Genomic DNA, 18,597 nt, shown 5'->3' on the forward strand with positions numbered 1-18,597 from the left:
CTAAAATGAACAGACGATGATCGGGGGGGTTGTGTTTTTACTGTGGGGACCCTGGGCATTTGGCTGCTTTTTGCCCAAAGAAGCGACAGCGGGCATCAGTGACCGAGTCTGCCCCAAGAAAGTCCCCTACTTTTCTGTCGGGAAACGCCCCGAGCCCGATCTAGACGGTGTGATAGATCGGGCGTCCCACAACAACACTGAGCGATGTCTTTCCGATGCTGCCTGTGGACCTCCACGGCATCTGATATTGACTTAATTGACTTAATTGACTCTGGGGCCACCACAAATTTTATGGACTCAGCATTTGTGGCCAAATGGGCTGTTCTCCAGTGCCCGGTGGATCCGCCCATGTTAGTGGAGACTATCGATGGTCGAGTGCTCCTGTCTGGACCAATTACGGCCGCCACGCAACCATTATGTATGGCCATCAGTTCCCATGTGGAGGCCATCCAGTTCTATATCACCTCAGATCTGCATTTCCCCATGGTCTTGGGACTGGCGTGGCTCCGGGCGCATGACCCACAGATCTATTGGTCACAGAACTTGGTCACCTTCCCAAGCTTGCAGTGCGTGGACCACTCCCGCCATATCTGTGCCGGCCAGGTGGAGGGTTCCCCAGGGGTTTCCTTGCCTCCCGAACTGTCCGACTTTGATGATTTTTTATTTATTTATTTTATTTTAATTCCATTTATATCCCGCCCTTCTCCGAAGACTCAGGGCGGCTTACAAGCTTAGCAGTAGCCTTCATTCTATGTATATGCCTGCTTATTAGGGCTTTCATACACCCCCCAAGCAGCATTATTACAAAGTCAGCTTATTGCCCCCAACAATCTGGGTCCTCATTTTACCTACCTCAGAAGGATGGAAGGCTGAGTCAACCTTGAGCCTGGTGGGATGCGAACCTGCACTAATTGCAGGCAGCTGGTGTTACTTAAGGAGGCATTAGCCCACTGCTCCACCAAGGCTCTGTCGCTGATGTCTTCAGCGAGACAGAGGCGGATCAATTACCCCCGCACAGGCCCTATGACTGCCCCATTGATTTAGTCCCTGATGCGCCTCTCCCAGTGGGGCGTTTGTACTCCATGTTGGACCCCGAGTTGGCTGCATTGCGGGACTTTCTGGAGAAGAATTTGGCTCACGGTTTCATCCGGCCCTCGTCCTCGCCAGTGTCTGCACCCGTGCTCTTCGTCAAAAAGAAGTCGGGCGAATTGCGGCTTTGCTGCGATTATAGGAAACTCAAGGCCATCACGGTGCACAATCGTTACCCGCTGCCCCTCATCCCCGAACTCTTGGACCGACTCCGGAAGGCTAAGATCTTCACGAAACTGGACCTGCGTGGAGCTTACAACCTCGTCAGGGTTCGGCCGGGTGATGAGTGGAAGATGGCGTTTGGTACTCGCTATGGACATTTTGAGTACACGGTGATGCCGTTTGGCATGACCAACGCCCCCGCTGTGTTTCAGCATTTCATGAATGACATTTTCCGGGATTTGTTGGATCAGTTTGTCGTGATCTACTTGGACGACATCCTGATCTACTCCCCGTCGCGTGAGGTGCACCATCAGCATCTCCATCAGGTTCTGCAGCGACTCCGAGAACATCGGCTGTTTGCCAAGTTGGAGAAGTGCCAGTTCTACCGGGTGACCATCGATTTCCTGGGTCACCGCATTTCTCCTGAGGGCATCGCCATGGAGCCGAGTAAGGTTGAGTCTTTGCAGAGTTGGCAACCCCCGTGTCGCGGGAAGGATGTTCAGCGACTTCTTGGGTTCGCCAACTATTACCGAACTTTCATTTCTGGGTTTGCTGCCTTGATAGCCCCCCTCACCCGGCTCCTGCAGAAGAAGACTCAGTTCCAGTGGAACACTCCAGAACAACAGGCTTTCCAGACTTTGAAGGAAGCCTTCATGAAGGAGCCCATCTTGAAGCATGCTGACCCGCAACGGCCGTTTGTTGTGGAGGCGGACGCCTCCGACATTGCCATTGGGGCGGTGTTACTCCAGGCAACGACGCCCAGCGGTACCCTCTTCCCTTGCGCGTACCATTCATGAAAACTGAACCCTTCGGAGCGCAATTATACAATCTGGGAGAAGGAGCTGCTGGCCATCAAAGTGGCGTTCGAGGCCTGGAGGCATAATCTGGAGGGAGCGCGGCATCAAATCGAGGTCCAGACGGACCATAAGAATTTGGAAAGCCTGCAGACCGCTCGGAATTTGAACCAATGCCAGATCCGGTGGTCTCTTTTCTTTGCGAGGTTTGACTTCCGGGTTCAGTACATACCTAGCGGGCACAATCAAAGAGCGCATGCTCTGTCCAGGAAGCCCGAATATTCCCGAGTGGAAGACAAGCTTCTGCCCTGTACAGTGATCCCCGTCGAGTCTTTTGCTGCGGTGCGGGAGCCGGTTGATATACGGGCTCGGATCCGGGAGGCACAGCAGCAGGAGGTGTGGGTGGCTCAGCGGAAGGAGGAGGTGGGGCCAGATTCTCCTTGGACGGTCACGGATGGACTCTTGTATTATCGTGACCGGCTCTACGTTCCGGGAGGGCCACTCAGGGGACTCATCCTCAGCCAGTGTCACGATAACCCAGCGGCGGGGCATTTTGGCCTGTTCAAGACCCTGAACCTGGTCTCCCATACCTTCTGGTGGCCCCGAGTCCGACACGATGTCCAGTCCTATGTTACCTCCTGTATCCCATGCAGGCAGGCCAAGTCAGCGACAGGGGCCCCGCCTGGATTACTGCAGCCTTTGCCGACACCCAAAAGACCCTGGGGGGCTATGTCCATGGACTTTCTGACGGATTTACCCCCGTCCTCTGGTTTTACGACAGTGTATGTGGTGGTGGACATGCTGACCAAGATGGCGCACTTCATGCCCTGTCGCGGCTTACCGTCAGCCCGCGCCACTAGTCGTATGTTCATTCAGCAGGTGTTTCGGCTGCATGGCCTCCCTGATAGAGTCGTCTCTGATAGGGGGGCCCAGTTTACAGCCCGCTTCTGGCAGGAGTTGATGCATGCGTTGGATATCAAGATTTGCCTCTCGTCCGCGCATCATCCTCAAACTGACGGGGGAACCGAGAAGGTCATTGGTATCCTGGAACAATATCTGTGCTGCTACGTCAATCTGCAGCAAAACAATTGGGTGGACTATCTGGCCATAGCTGAGCTTGCATTTAACAATTCGCAGCACACCTCCACACAGATGACACCGTTCTTGGCCAATGTGGGATATCACCCCCGGTTTTTCCCCCTTTCCCCCATGGACTCACCGGAGCCGGCAGCGAACGACTTCATGGCAGAGTTACAGGTGATCCATCGATTGGTGCGATGTCAGTTAGAGAAGGCCAAGTGCGATTACAAAAGGTTTGCTGATCGGTCAAGACGGGATACGCCTCCACTATCGGTGGGAGATCGGGTCTGGTTGTCCACCAGGAACCTACCGTCAACACAGCCGGTGAGAAAGTTAGATCACTGATATTTAGGACTGTTCCCAGTCGAGGCTGTCATCAATCCGGTCGCCTATTGCTTAACTCTGCCACGTTCCCTGCGCGTGCACCCAGTCTTTCATCAGTCTCTGTTGGTCCCCGAGCAACTGGCCTGTCCACTCCGCTGAGCGGAACCTCCCCCATCAGGACCTCATGATGGAGACAGCACCCCCGAGTACGAGGTCGCCAGCATCAGGGATTCCCGTTGGCTGAAAGGTCGTTTCCATTACCTGATTGAATGGAAAGGTTACGGACCAGAGGACTTCACCTGGGAAGACGCAACTGCCGTTCATGCCCCTGCGTTGGATGACCGCTTTTCATGAACAATTTCCATCCCGACCGCATCCGGATCGGCAGACCCGGGGGGAGAGCCCTGCGGTGCGGGATAGTGTTGTGATTCAGGGTCAGCCTGTGGGTTCGGCAGTTGGGTCGGACGACTCAGAGGAGGAGGAGGGGGGTGTTGAAGACCTTGCTGAGGGGGTTGAAGATCTTGCTGATGAGAGCCCTCAGCCAGGCCCCTCCCACTTGGTCACCACGGAGACCCAGCTGTGTGAGCCTGACAGCGTGGATGAAGATGACCCACAGCTGGCCCTGTTCAAGGATGCCCGACGCAGGAGGCAGTCAATTAGGAGTAAACAGAGGAAGGCAATGGGGCTTCTCGGAAGGAGGCAGAGAGAAGCCACGCCCTGAACTCTATATAAGGGGAATGTGTGGGGAGGGCTGGTTTGCTGAAGGCAACCGCTTGGATAGTTCGTGTTTCTTAAAGCTTCTGTTTCTTGGTTCGTGTCTTGTTTGTTTTTGTAGCTATAAATTTGGCAGGCGTAATTCCAGCCTCTTGCCGTTTGTAAAGGGGTTGTCCCTGCCTTTTCTACAGGGCCGGTAGCAGGCTGGTACAGAACAATATCCAGGATTTCTTCACTTACTTACTCAAGTTTACTTTGTGTCTCTTTGTGGTTTTTTTGTGTCTCTTCATGATTTATTTGCATCATCTCTTCATTTCTTTGTATCATCTCTTCATTTCTTTGCATCATCTCTTGAAGCAGTTTTAATGAGGTCTGTGTTTCGCTTTGAGCAGTGCTTATTTTCTAATGTTGCGACATTGCTTTAATAGATCCCTGTGTTGTTGGACTAGATTGTCCTACTGAGGGTGCAGAAGACGTTTTCTTCATAAATCTGGTAATGTTTGATGAACTCATTTTACAGCTTACAGTCTAAGGCCAAAACAGCATCGGTTTGAGTTTAGCAAAAATCAACAAAAGTAAATTTAAAAATGTCTTTCCCCTTGCAATCTCACAACAGGGCACTTTTGTTATTTGCAGGTGTCTCATCCAAGGTCACTGTTATAAAAGCATTTTTTTTCCATTTCTCACTATTTATTAGTACTGTCGTTTCTTCTTTCGCCACTAGATGTCCTCCTAATGTCTGATATTCTTAAAAAAGAGCACTTCCCCTTATTTATAATTACTCACTGCTTTTAACTTTAGTCCTTCTGGGGGGTCTTTACTTTTCAGCCCTTTCCCATCAGGGGCTCAACATTTTTTTTTTAATTCCATTTATATCCCGCCCTTCTCCGAAGACTCAGGGCGGCTTACAAGCTTAGCAGTAGCCTTCATTCTATGTATATGCCTGCTTATTAGGGATTTCACACACACCCCAAGCAGCATTATTACAAAGTCAGCTTAATTGCCCCCAACAATCTGGGTCCTCATTTTACCTACCTTGGAAGGATGGAAGTCTGAGTCAACCTTGAGCCTGTTGGCATGCGAACCTGCACTAATTGCAGGCAGCTGGTGTTACTTAAGGAGGCATTAGCCCACTGCTCCACCAAGGATTTATAATCCTCAAGGAGAAGGAAAGAAAATTCTGGCTCACCCAGCCTTGGCACGCAGTTGAGAGTCAGCTGTTTTGCGGTGCTTCTCTTCCTGCTGGAGAAGACTAGGGCTGCCTTGGTTCACCCGGCAGCCTTTCCTCCGCCCTTTCAGAGGAGTCTGCAGTCCGCTTTGATCGGCTGCCACCTGATCTGAGCTCCTGAAGTGTCCCTTCTTCTTCGTTGCCCCTCCAGGGCAACTTTCTGACCCTTTAAGGGTTGCTGGGCGAAGAGAAACCAGACTGGAAAGCCGGAGCACAGGCTTTTCCCAGTCGTCCCATCGGCCACCAAACAGGAAGTCCACTTTGTATTGAATGTTAAGGGAAATAAAGAAAGATGTCATGACTATGTAACCAAAACTATGCATTGAAAACTCTGTTATTCAATTGATGATTACCCAGGTATCATGATGCTTTCTAAATATATAGTCTTTAAATTGGAAAACCAATAAAACTTGTTTTTTTTTTAAAAAAAGGCACAGTGGCTGTGGACGAGAGTCCATGAGGAAAGCTACTTGGCAGTCAAATCACTGCTGACGTCTAACTCGGTACTGACACGCTTTAATGAAAGGCTGCCTTTCAGCATTGCTTGTGATGCATCCCCATATGGGGTAGGGTCCATGTTGAGCCATTTAGTGGCTGATGGGAGGCAGGCTCCCATCGCTTATTACTCTAGGACTCTGTCTTCGGTGGAACACAACTGCGCCCAAATAGACAAGGAGGCATTGGCTATAGTGGCCGGTATCAAGAAATACCTCCAAATACAATTGCAATATATGAAGGACTTCCAGGTGGCTCTCCAGCATCGCAGACAGTCGGAATTGACCGCCGGCCCTTCGTTGCTGTTTGAACCGCGGAGCAGCCGACAATCAGCTGCTCCATGGCGTGAAAACCCCACTCCTCGGGTGAAGAGGGGAGGGGGAGTTCCCAGGTAGGGGTAGAGCTCCCCTAGAGCCCCAGAACGTTTGTTCTGGGGTTTGAAGGGTGAGAGCTCCTCCAAAGCCTGGGAATCTTTGGAGCGGAGGACTCTTCTGCTATCAGCAGAACAAGATTCTGAATCCACTCCTGCCGGATCTGATTGACATCTAGAAACATTGTAGCAGCAGAGCGGATACAGGAGTCATATAAATAGCAAGTACAAGGCTTTAACTCTTGAAAAAATATTTTTTTTTCATCTCAATAACTACTTGGAAAAGAAAGGGAAAATGGCGCCCGAGTGAACAGGGAAAAGAGAGGGTAAGATTTTTTTCTTTTTTATAAGAAGTGAAGGGGTTTTTTTTCTTTCCTCTCTCACTTCTTTTATAGTGAAAATGTTTGCTGGGATATTGAGGAGGAATTGGACTTTAAATTTGACCTGCTTAAATTTACAAGATTTGGTTTAAGCTGTTAAAGGAGAAGAAAAGTGAAAGTGTGTACGGAGAGTTAACTGGCTTCTACGCCTCCTAGAATCCCTGTTACTAAAAGTACAGGGACATCGCCTGTTCAGCAATCTGGATTGCAGTCTTTGACATCATCCCCTGCAGCTGCTCCACCTGTAACTTTAAAGGACTTACAAGATGCTTTAAAAGTGGCTTTAGCAACTCAGTCTGAAAAAAATAACTGAAAAAATAACTGAACAGGTGGCTGTGCTTATTGAGGATAAGAACAAAGAAATGCAGGAGGACATTCTGTTAGCACTTCAGGGGCTTGCAGGTTGTATTGAGACACTGAATGAACGGGTGGAAGAAGTGAAACAAAATAATTTGATGTTGGAGGCCAAAATGGGTGAAGCTGAATATAAAATGGATAAAATGGATGAAGAGGTTGTGATGATACAATACAGAGCTATGGAGTTTGCCCTGAGGATCAGAGGTTTGAAAGAGACTCCTCAGGAGAATTTGCAAGAGATGCTGGTGGATGCCTTGGCACCTAATTTGGGGTTTCAACCCGAAGATTTCTTTGGCGAGATAGATAAAGTTTTTAGAGTTAACTCTTGGATTGCCAGGCAAAGGAAATTGCCAAGAGATGTGGTGGTGTATTTTACAAAGAGAAAGATAAGAAATGAGATTATTCAAATTTTTTATAATAAGAGATTTAAAATTGCTGGTCAGGAGGTTTTGATTCTGAAAGAGATTCCCCCAAAAGTTTTGAGAAAAAGAAAACATTTTGCTTTTTTGGCAGAAGAATTGAAAAAACAACAGCTTCAGTTCAGATGGGAGATACCAATGGGGATTGTGGTGAATTATGCTGGAATAAGATACCGTCTTAATACAGTTTTGAAGGCATGAGATTTTTATACTAATGTACTGAAAGCAGGTTCACCGCCATCTTCAGAAGATAAAGAAGGAAAGGATGAAGGAGAGCGACAGTCACAAGAAAAACAGCAATTTTCTGAAACTGTGCAACCCTTGGCTTTAGTAGAAGAACCTATGACTCAAAGAATAACACGGGCTGCATCTAGACGTAAGGCACAACAACAACAACGGCAACAGGATCAATGTTTGATGATTACAACTCAAGAATAAAGTGAAGCAGTGGGAGGAGCGAGGCCGAAGAGACAGATCTCTGAAGATCTTCAGGAGGTGCTCCGGAGGCTTCAAGTCGCAAAAGATGGCGACAAAATTCCTGACTTGGAATGTTAATGGTTTGAATTAACCACAAAAGAGGAAGAAAATATTTCAGTATTTGAAACATTTTAAAAATGAAGTTGTATGTTTGCAAGAGACACATATTCGGGTATCTAATCAGAAATATTTGATAAATCTGAGACTGGGTACACAATTTATTGCATCCGCTCCAGAGAAGAAAAATGGTGTAGTAATATAGGTGAAGAAGGGTCTGATAGCCAAATTAATAGAAGTAGATATACAAGGAAGATATATTATTATTGAACTTTTTATTGAAGGGAAGAAAATACTTCTAATTGGAATATATGCTCCTAATCAACAACAAGAAGAATTTTATAAATTGCTACATATCAAAATAATTCAAAGGGATTACAAGTCTTGTATTTTAATGGGAGACTGGAATGGTGTGATGGACACACAGAAGGATAAGAAAGGATCTTTTAAAAATACTCCTAATCATGCTAGATTGCCTAAATCTTTCTTTGATCTTTCCCTCACTCACAGCCCGGTCGATGCCTTGGTGGATGCCTGGGAAAGGGCGGCCACCGAGGCACTCAACCGTGTTGTACCCTTGCGACCCCAGACCCGGCACAAATCCCGTTGGGCCCCATGGTTTTCTGTGGAGCTCCGGGAGATGAAGCATCGGAGACGGGGTCTAGAGAGCGGTTGGAGATCCACCCGGTCTGAATCTGACCGATTGCGACTAAGAGCCTTCACAAGGTCTTACCTCGCTGCGATGAGGACGGCGAAATTTAATTACTTCGCTGCCCTCATCGCATCTGCAGATAATCGCCCAGCTGCCCTGTTTAGGGTGACTTGCTCTCTCCTTAATCGGGAGACAAGGGAGGAACCCTTACAGGGACGGGCTGAGCAGTTTAGTCATCATCTGGTGGACAAAATCGCTCAGATCCGGACCGGTTTGGACTCTGACTGGGCAGAGTCTGACATGGAGGAATCAAGCAGTCTTGAGCATGTTATCTGGACTGAGTTTGACCCTGTTTCCCCTGATGATGTGGACAGGATGATGAGGAGACTGAGCTCCACCACTTGTTTACTGGACCTGTGCCCTTCCTGGCTGGTTTATGCGGCCTGGGAGGAGACACGAGGCTGGTTCCAGGCAGTAATATCTGCTTCTTTGAAGGAGGGTATCTTTCCCACCGCCTTGAAGGAGGCGGTGATGAGACCCCTCCTCAAGAAGCCTGCTCTGGACCTGGCTGTTTTAAATAACTACCGTCCGGTCTCCAACCTTCGCTTTTTGGCGAAGGTTGTTGAGAGTGTGGTGGCGCATCAGCTTCCTCTGTTCCTGGAGGAAACTGATTATCTTGACCCGTACCAATCGGGTTTCAGGCCCGGGTACAGCACAGAGACGGCATTGGTCGCACTGGTGAATGATCACTGGCAGGCTCGGGACAGGGGATGTTCCTCTGTCCTACTCCTTTTAGACCTCTCAGCGGCTTTCGATACCATCAACCATGGTATCTTACTGCGGCGTCTTAGGGAGTTGGGAGTGGGAGGCACTGTTTTACGGTGGTTCTCCTCCTACCTCCTGGGCCGCTCGCAGTTGGTGTTGACGGGAGGGCAGAGGTCCGCCCCGAGGTCTCTCGTTTGTGGAGTCCCTCAGGGGTCGGTCCTCTCTCCCCTCCTCTTCAACATCTACATGAAACTGCTGGGCGAGCTCATTCGTGGTTTCGGGGTGGGGTATCATCAGTACGCTGATGATACCCAACTTTTTCTTTCCACCCCGAACCAACCCAGTGATGCACTCGACGTGATGTCCCATTGCCTGGAGGCGGTCCTGGTTTGGATGTGGAGAAAAAGGCTTCATCTCAATCCTGCCAAGACTGAGTGGCTGTGCATACCGGCATCTCGGGTTAACCAGGTCGTTCCATCATTAATGATGGGGGGTGAGGTGTTACCCTCCATCAATAGGGCTCGCAACCTGGGCGATCTCTTAGATTCACGGCTCAATTTTGAACACCATATAGGAGCCGTGACCAGGGGGGCTTTTGCCCAGCTTCATCTGGTGCGCCAGTTGCGGCCCTATCTGGACCGAGATGCCCTACGCACAGTCACCCATGCGCTCGTAACCTCCCAGCTGGACTACTGCAACGCTCTCTACATGGGGCTGCCCTTGAGAACCACTCGGAGGCTTCAACTGGTGCAGAATGCAGCTGCGCGAGTTGTTATGGGAGTTTCCCGATACTCCCGTGTAACACCTCTTCTCCGTGAGCTGCATTGGCTTCCGGTTGCCCTCCGGGTGAGATTCAAGGTGCTGGTAATAACCTATAAAGCTCTAAATGGCTTGGGTCTGGATTATCTAAGGGAACACCTGCTGCCGGCATCAACTTCCCATCGTCCTGTGCGCTCCCACAGGGAGGGCCTTCTCAGGGTACCGCCGGTTAAGGAATGCCGGCAGGTTATTCCCAGGGGAAGGGCATTCTCTGTGGGCGTGCCGGCCCTATGGAACCAACTTCCCATGGAACTCAGGACTGCCCCTGACCTTCGCTTATTTCGCCAGGACTTGAAAACCTGTTTCTTCGAGCTGTTTGGCCCAGACTGAGGGGTTTTAACTAATTTAATTTAATTGGGTTTTAGTTTAACTTCAGGGACTGTAATTTAATCATAGTTTTAACTGATTTTAATTTGTATGTTATGTATTTTAATTTTCCCTGTAAACCGCCCTGAGTCCTACGGGAATAGGGCGGTATATAAATTTAAATAATAAATAAATAAAAAAAATAATAAATATTTGGAGAGAAAGAAATGTGGATGAAAAGGATTTTACTTTTTTCTCTGACAGACATCAATTCTTTTCTAGGATAGATTTTATACTAATTACTAATGATTTTTTTTCTAGGATTAAGAAGATCAAGATATGTCCAAGAACTTTATCAGACCATAGTCCAGTTTGGATGGAATTGGATAAGGGTAATGGTGACAGAAGATCATGGAGATTAAATGAAAATTTATTTAGATATGTAGAAAATGTGGAAGAATGTAAAAAGCAGATGAAAGAATTTTTTATTATGAATATGCATAAAGGCACTTCTATTGAAATGGTATGGGATGCAAGTGAAGCTTATATGAGAGGAGTTTTAATATATTTGAATAATATATAGATGTAGAATGGAATTTAAGCATAAAGAAATAGAGGAGGAAATAAAGAGGAAAGAGAAAGCTTTTACTATGGAACCATCTGACAAGAGGCTAAAAGATTCAATTAACTTGTTAAGTGGTCAGTTTGATATGCTGATGGCGGACCAGGTGGCAACTAATTTAAGATATGCTAAACATAACATTTTTAATAACGCAAATAAACCTGGTAGGTGGTTAGCTTATTTATTAAGGAAAAAACAAAGATCTTGTCATATAGATAAGATAGATTATAAGGGTAAAGAAGTGTTTCAGCAAAATCTCATTAAAAAGGCCTTTGTCAAATTTTATTCTAAGCTGTATGCAAGGGATAAAAGTCAAGGTTTAGATATAGGTAGTTATTTGCAAGGAGTGAATATCCCGGCGCTCACACAAGAGCAACGGGAAGAGATGAATCAATTGATAACCACTGAAGAAATTATTCTAGTAATTAAACAATTAAAAGTAGGAAAGGCACCTGGGACAGATGAATTGACTGCTACTTATTATAAAAATTTACAACTAGAGATGGTGGAACCTTTAAAAGAATTGTTTAGAACAATTCAATCCGGAGGGGAGGTTCCTCCATCATGGAAAACAGCATTTATAACGTTGATCCCAAAGGAAGATCAAGATCCTATACAAACAAAAAATTATAGATCTATATCGTTGTTAAATACTGATTACAAGATATTTGCAAAAATTTTAGCAAATAGATTGATGAAGGTTATGCAACAAATGATTCATATTGATTAAACAGGATTCATAAGCGGTAGGCAAATGAAAAATAACGTGAGACACATTGTAAATATATTAGAATATTTAGAAAGAAATAACCAAGTCCCTGCAGCGCTGATTTTTCTGAACGCTGAAAAAGTTTTCTATCAATTGGATTGGCAATTCTTATTTAAAGTGTTAGAGAAGATGCAGTTTGGGGATAGGTTTTTACAACCTATTAGGGCTATATATCAAAAACAAACAGCACAAATAATAATTAACGGTAGCTTATCAGAAGCTTGTAAAATTGAAAAGGGTACAAGACAGGGATGTCCACTGTCGCCATTGTTGTTTGTTTTAACATTGGAAATATTATTGATTAAAATACGTGATTCAAAGAAAATAAAGGTAATTAAAATAATAATAATAATAATAATAATTTAATCTGTATACCGCCCTTCTCCCGAAGGACTCAGGGCGGTGAACAGGGCAATACATAATAAAAACCAGAATACAAAAATTAAAAAGTAATTAAACTACAATTCCCGTAATAAATTAATACATATTAAAAGTTAAAACCGATTATAAAACCCAGCCCCAACGCATCAGACCAGGCAAGCTTGTTCAAAAAGAAAAGTTTTGAGATCACGCCGAAAGGAGCGAAGGTCGGGGGCCGTTCGGAGCTCAACCGGCAAGCGGTTCCAAAGGTCTGGCGCGCCCACAGAGAACGGCCTCCCCCTGGGGGCCACCAATTGACATTCCTTGATCGGAGGCACCCTGAGGAGGCCCTCTCTGTGGGAGCGCACTGGACGGAGGGAAGTTGACGCCGGCCACAGGTGTTGCCGTAGGTAATCCGGACCCATGCCATGTAGGGCTTTGTAAGTCATCACTAACACCTTGAACCTCACCCGGAGAGCAACCAGCAGCCAATGCAGCTCGTGGAGCAAAGGTGTAGCATGGGAGTATCGGGAAGCTCCCAGCACAACTCGCACGGCTGCATTCTGCACCAGTTGGAGTCTCCGAGTGGACTTCAAGGGCAGCCCCATGTAGAGAGCATTACAGTAGTCTAGACGAGAAGTCACGAGCACATGAGTGACTGTACGCAAGGCATCCTGGTCTAGATAGGGTCGCAACTGGCGCACCAGGCGAACCTGGGCAAAGGCCCCCCTAGTCACAGCTCCAATATGCTCTTCTAAAGAGAGCTGTGAATCTAGAAGGACCCCCAAGTTGCGCACCCTATCTACACGGGGTAATAGCTCACCCCCCATGGCCAGAGATGGAATAATCGGAATTTCCCGGGATGCCGGCACGAACAGCCACTCAGTCTTGTCAGGGTTGAGTCGAAGCCTGTTCTTCCCCATCCAGACCCAGACCACCTCCAGGCAACAGGACATCACGTCGAGGGCATCACTGGGGTGCTTTGGGGTCGAAATAAAAAGCTGGGTATCATCAGCGTAACCAACTCCAAAACCACGAATGATCTCACCCAGAGGCTTCATGTAGATGTTAAACAGGAGAGGCGAGAGGACCGATCCTTGAGGAACTCCACAAACAAGGGGCCTCAAGGTCGACCTCTGCCCTCCTGCCAACACCGACTGCGAACGCCCCAGAAGGTAGGAGGAGAACCACTGAAGAACTGTGCCTCCCACTCCCAACCCCCTGAGGCGCCGCAGCAGGATACCATGGTCGATGGTATCGAAAGCCGCTGAGAGGTCTAAAAGGACTAGGACAGAGGAACAGCCCCTGTCCCGCGCCCGCCAGAGATCATTCACCAGCGCGACCAATGCCATATCTGTGCTGTACCCGGGCCTGAAGCCCGATTGGTACGGGTCTAGATAATCAGCTTCCTCCAGGAACAGAGGAAGCTGATGCGCCACCACGCTCTCAACAATCTTCGCAAGAAAGCGAAGGTTGAAGACCGGACGAAAGTTATTTAATACAGCTGGGTCCAGGGCAGGCTTCTTGAGGAGGGGTCTCACCACCGCCTCCTTCAAGGCGGCGGGAAAACTACCCTCCCTCAGAGAAGCAGTTATCACTGCCTGGAGCCAGCCTCGTGTCCCGTCCCGGGCTGCATAAACCAGCTAGGAGGGGCACAGGTCCAACAAACACGTGGTGGAGCTCAGCTTCCCCATGATCCTGTCCACGTCATCAGGAGTCACAGGATCGAACTCCTCCCAGATAACATCGACAAGACTGCCCGTATCCTCATCGTCAGACTCTGCCCAGTCGGAGTCCAGACCGGTCTGGATCTGAGCGATTTTGTCCGACAGATATCGACTAAACTCCTCAGCATGACCCTGCAAGGGCTCCTCCCTCACCTCCTGATTAAGGAGGGAGCGAGTTACTCTAAACAGGGCGGCCGGGCGATTATCTGCGGACGCGATGAGGGTGGCAAAGTGGTTAGACTTTGCCACCCTCATCGCCACGAGATAAGTTCTCGTGAACGACCTTAGTCGTTACAGGTCGGATTCGGATGAGCTGGACCTCCAACAGCTCTCTAGGCCCCGTCTTTGACGCTTCATCTCCCGGAGCTCCATGGAGAACCATGGAGCCCATTGGGATCTGCGCCGGGTCAAGGGCCGCATGGGTACAACTCGGTCGAGTGCCTCTGTGGCTGCCCTTTCCCAGGCTTCCACTAGGGCATCGGCCGAGCTGTGGGCAAAGGAGGCAGGTGGGGGCCCAAGCGCCGCCTGGAACCGCTCAAGGACCCCTTCGCCAGAGACAGGCACAAAACAGACTCCCAGTTACCAGCAAACAGTAGCAGACAGCAAGAGCAAAAAGCCATTTCGCATACTCTCAGCTTTCAGCGTTCCGCGTTCTGGAGGCCGCTCTAGGCCGCAGCTCTATGGCTCCGAGAAACAGCTGCTCAGAGCCCTCCAAGCCGCGGCAGCTCACCGCTCCACAGAGGGCCTGCGAAGAGGAAAAAACGCTGGAAAACACTCCGAAGAAGAAAACGCTGGAGTGCTTCAGAACGGGTCTGCATCGCCGACAGAAATATCAGCCATCTCTCTTCCTAGCTCTTTCAGCTCAGCAAATTCCAGCGCAGAGGGGAAACACCTCTGCAGCCCCCATTCGGACTCCGAGGACGCCAAGGACGCCAAAGTAGCCGGAGGTCACCACGGAGCTCACCCAAGCACGTCCGCCATCTTGGGCATGCGTAATATAAATAAGAGATCAAGACTATAGATTGAGAGCATTTGCAGATGACTTGGTTATTACGTTAAGTCAACCAATTCAATCAGTTATAGATTTAATGGAAATAATTTTACAATATGGACAAGTTTCTGGATTCAAGGTAAACAGACAAAAAACTAAGATACTGTCTAAAAATATGACCATAGAACAAAAGGTAGCCTTAGAAAAATTAACGGGATTTGAAATAGTTAAAAAGGTTAAATATTTGGGGGTACATCCTTCAGCTTCAAATACTAAATTATATAAGAATAATTATGAATTCTTATGGTCAAAAATACAAAAAGAGCTAGATAGTTGGAGAAAATTACAACTGTCTTTAGTGGGAAGAATTGCAGCTGTGAAAATGAATGTTTTACCTAAATTTTTATTTTTATTTCAAATGATACCTATACTTAAGAAAGACTCAAATTTGGAGGAATGGCAGAGAGGTATTAATAAATTTATTTGGGCAGGGAAGAGACCAAGAGTTAAACTTAAGATAATGCAAGATGTACGTGAAAGTGGTGGTCTCAAAGTGCCCAATCTTAAATTATATTATGAGGCGGCAGCATTATTGTCAATTAGTGATTGGTTTAATTTAACACAAAGGAGATTATTGAATATTGAAGGGTGTGATTTGTTATATGGTTGGCATGCTTATTTATTGTATGACAAAAAAGTGGATAAAGTTTTTAAAACACATATATTAAGGTCTGCCATTTTGAGAGTTTGGAAAAAATATCGATACAAGTTGAATTATAAAATTCCTATTTGGGCAATACCTAAACATGCAATAGAAAATATAAATGTGGGATTTAAACATGATGTGATAACATATAAAGAAATTCTTAGATTGGAAAAGAATGAATGGCAACTGAAGTCTTTTAATATTCTAAAAGAAGAAAAAATAGTGCAAACTTGGTTTCAGTATGGGCAGTTACAGGCCAGATGAAAAGAAGATCAGAAAATTGGCATTTCAATATCAGATGGGAATTTGTTAAAGCAAATTAGAGATCAAAGTCGAGCGCATATAAGAAGGATATATAATGCATTGATAGAAATTGACTCAGAAACGGAATTGGTTAAGGATTGTATGATAAAATGGGCCCAGAATTTTCAAGAACCAATAATAATGGACACTTGGGAGAAAATATGGGTTAGGAATGTTAAATTTACACAGGCACAAAACTTAAGGGAGAATTTTTACAAAATGTTTTACAGATGGCATTTAGATCCCAAAAAATTAGCATGTATGTATCCAAATTGTCAGCCAAAATGTTGGAGATGTGGTTGTGATGATGCAACGTATTATCATGTATGGTGGACTTGTAAAAAAGTTAAAGCTTTTTGGATAAAAATTTGGTGGAACATGCAGAAGATCTTTAAGAAAAAGATAAGATTTTCACCAGAATTGTTTTTGTTGGGTATTATCACTGACTGTACTGCTATAGAAACTAAATTGATGCTGAACTTAATAACAGCTGCAAGACTTTTGGTGGCGCAATACTGTAAGAAGGAGGATCTGCCTACTATAGAAGAATCGACTTTGAAAGTTTCGAACCTGGCAGAAATGGCCAAAATCTCGGCATATGTGAAAGATCACTCGCAACAAAGATATATAGCGGAATGGAGAAGATGGATTGATTATATTCAGAAATAATATGGGACTACAAAGTATCATTTAGCATATGAATAGTTATTAGTTATTATAATTAGAGGATATATTATTTATCTTTTTTATGGCTAAGGAGAGTTAAAGTGCAATAGGATTTAAAGAGTAATTATAGTAATTAGAATATTTTAGAGTAAGATTGTATGATGTAATACCCTGTATTCAGCTCTGGGAAGTCGGGGGGGAGGGTGTTGGGGGAGATGGGGTATATTTTCTAAAAATGTATTTTAAAACTTTTCAATAAAAAATTGCAATATATGAAGGATAAAAAAGAATGGGGAATAAAACTAGAACACACAGATTAGATAATTTTTTATTAGGAACAGAGGAAAAAGAGATAAAAAGGATATATCAATATTTATTGGACCAGGATATGTTGGAAGAGCAAGTAAAAGATACAATGTTAATTTGGAGTAAAAATTTTGGTTATGGTATTGATTTAGACAACTGGCAAGAATTATGGGAAAGGAATAGGAAGCTCACATTAGCTACTGTGTACAAAGAAAATCTATATAAGATGTTCTACAGGTGGCACCTCCCCCCTGTGAGATTAGCTAAAATGGACAAAAGACTTCACTGAAATGTTGGAAATGCAAAGATTTGTTAGGGACCTGCTATCATATGTGGTGGGAATGCTCAAAAGCACAAAAAAATTGGCATTTGATAAAACAGTGGCTAGAAGAGATACTAATGCAGAATATCAAGTTAAAGCCAGAACTCTTTCTGTTGGGTATTACCAAGGACAAATACAATAAAGGATCCCTATACCTATTATTACACATGCTAACAGCAGCAAGATTAGTCTTTGCACAGAGATGGAAAGATAAGGAGACACCCTCAGAAGAAGAGGTGATAAATAATATTTTATCCTGTGCTGAAATGGACAGGTTGACATTAGAACTCAAGGATAAGAGTGAAACAGATTATTATGAAATCTGGAATAAACTGTATAATTGGTTGGGGAAAAACAAATATATGGAAAAACTTTCAGATTTAGCAAAACATATTGATTAAGAAAGATACGGGTCAAAGGGAAAATATTAAAGTGAAAATTAAGAATATAGACAGTGGGACCTACCAGAGAGAATATTGAAAAGAGAAACATTTGTTTGAATATGTGGATTATAAATTATAGAAACTAATTGTTAATGATTTCTCTTTATAAATGTAAACCTAGCAAACACACCGTTAACCAATTATTATGTGACTTATGTTTTAAAAAATCAATAAAGCAAAAAAAAAAGAAATTTCATGACTACTTGTACGGCCGCCATTTCACGGTCTTCACGGACCACAAGCCACTTCTGGGTTTGTTCACCACAAACAAACAAACACCTCAGATTCTATCTCCACAGATGCTGAGGTGGTCTATCTTTCTTTCAGCTTATAATTACAGCCTGATTCACAAACAGGGCAAGGAAATGGGTCATGCAGATGGCCTTAGCAGGCTGACCCTGCCACACTCAGACCAAGACCCCGCTCCGGCTGCATGCATCCTGGCTATCCAGGATTTGCCAGAGTCTCCCCTTCATGCTGAGGATGTGGCTGCAGAGACAGCCTCCGACAAGATGCTGAGCCACCTTTTGAACTGGGTGTACGCAGGATGGCCGGGGCCAAACTTTCAGAGTTTTTTATAGGAGGAAAGATGAGCTGTCAGCTCATAAAGGCTGCATTCTTTGGGGTAGTAGGGTTGTAGTTCCCAACTGTTTGAGGACTAGGGTCTTAGAATCTCTGCATGAGGGACGTCCTGGAATAGTCAGGATGAAGGCACTCGCGAGAAACTAACTGTGGTGGCCGGGGTTGGATAAAGATATTGAGGCCCAAGTACACAGTTGGTACACTTGCCAGAGGTCCAGGCCAGAAATGCCTGAAGCCCCAGTCTACTGCTGAAAAACCACGCAAGCCCCGTTGTCAAGAATCCACATCGACAATGACTTCCAGCACGATGTC

Source organism: Vipera ursinii, assembly GCF_947247035.1.
Source record: "Vipera ursinii genome assembly, chromosome: W".
In the NCBI taxonomy this organism is placed as follows: Eukaryota; Metazoa; Chordata; class Lepidosauria; order Squamata; family Viperidae; genus Vipera; species Vipera ursinii.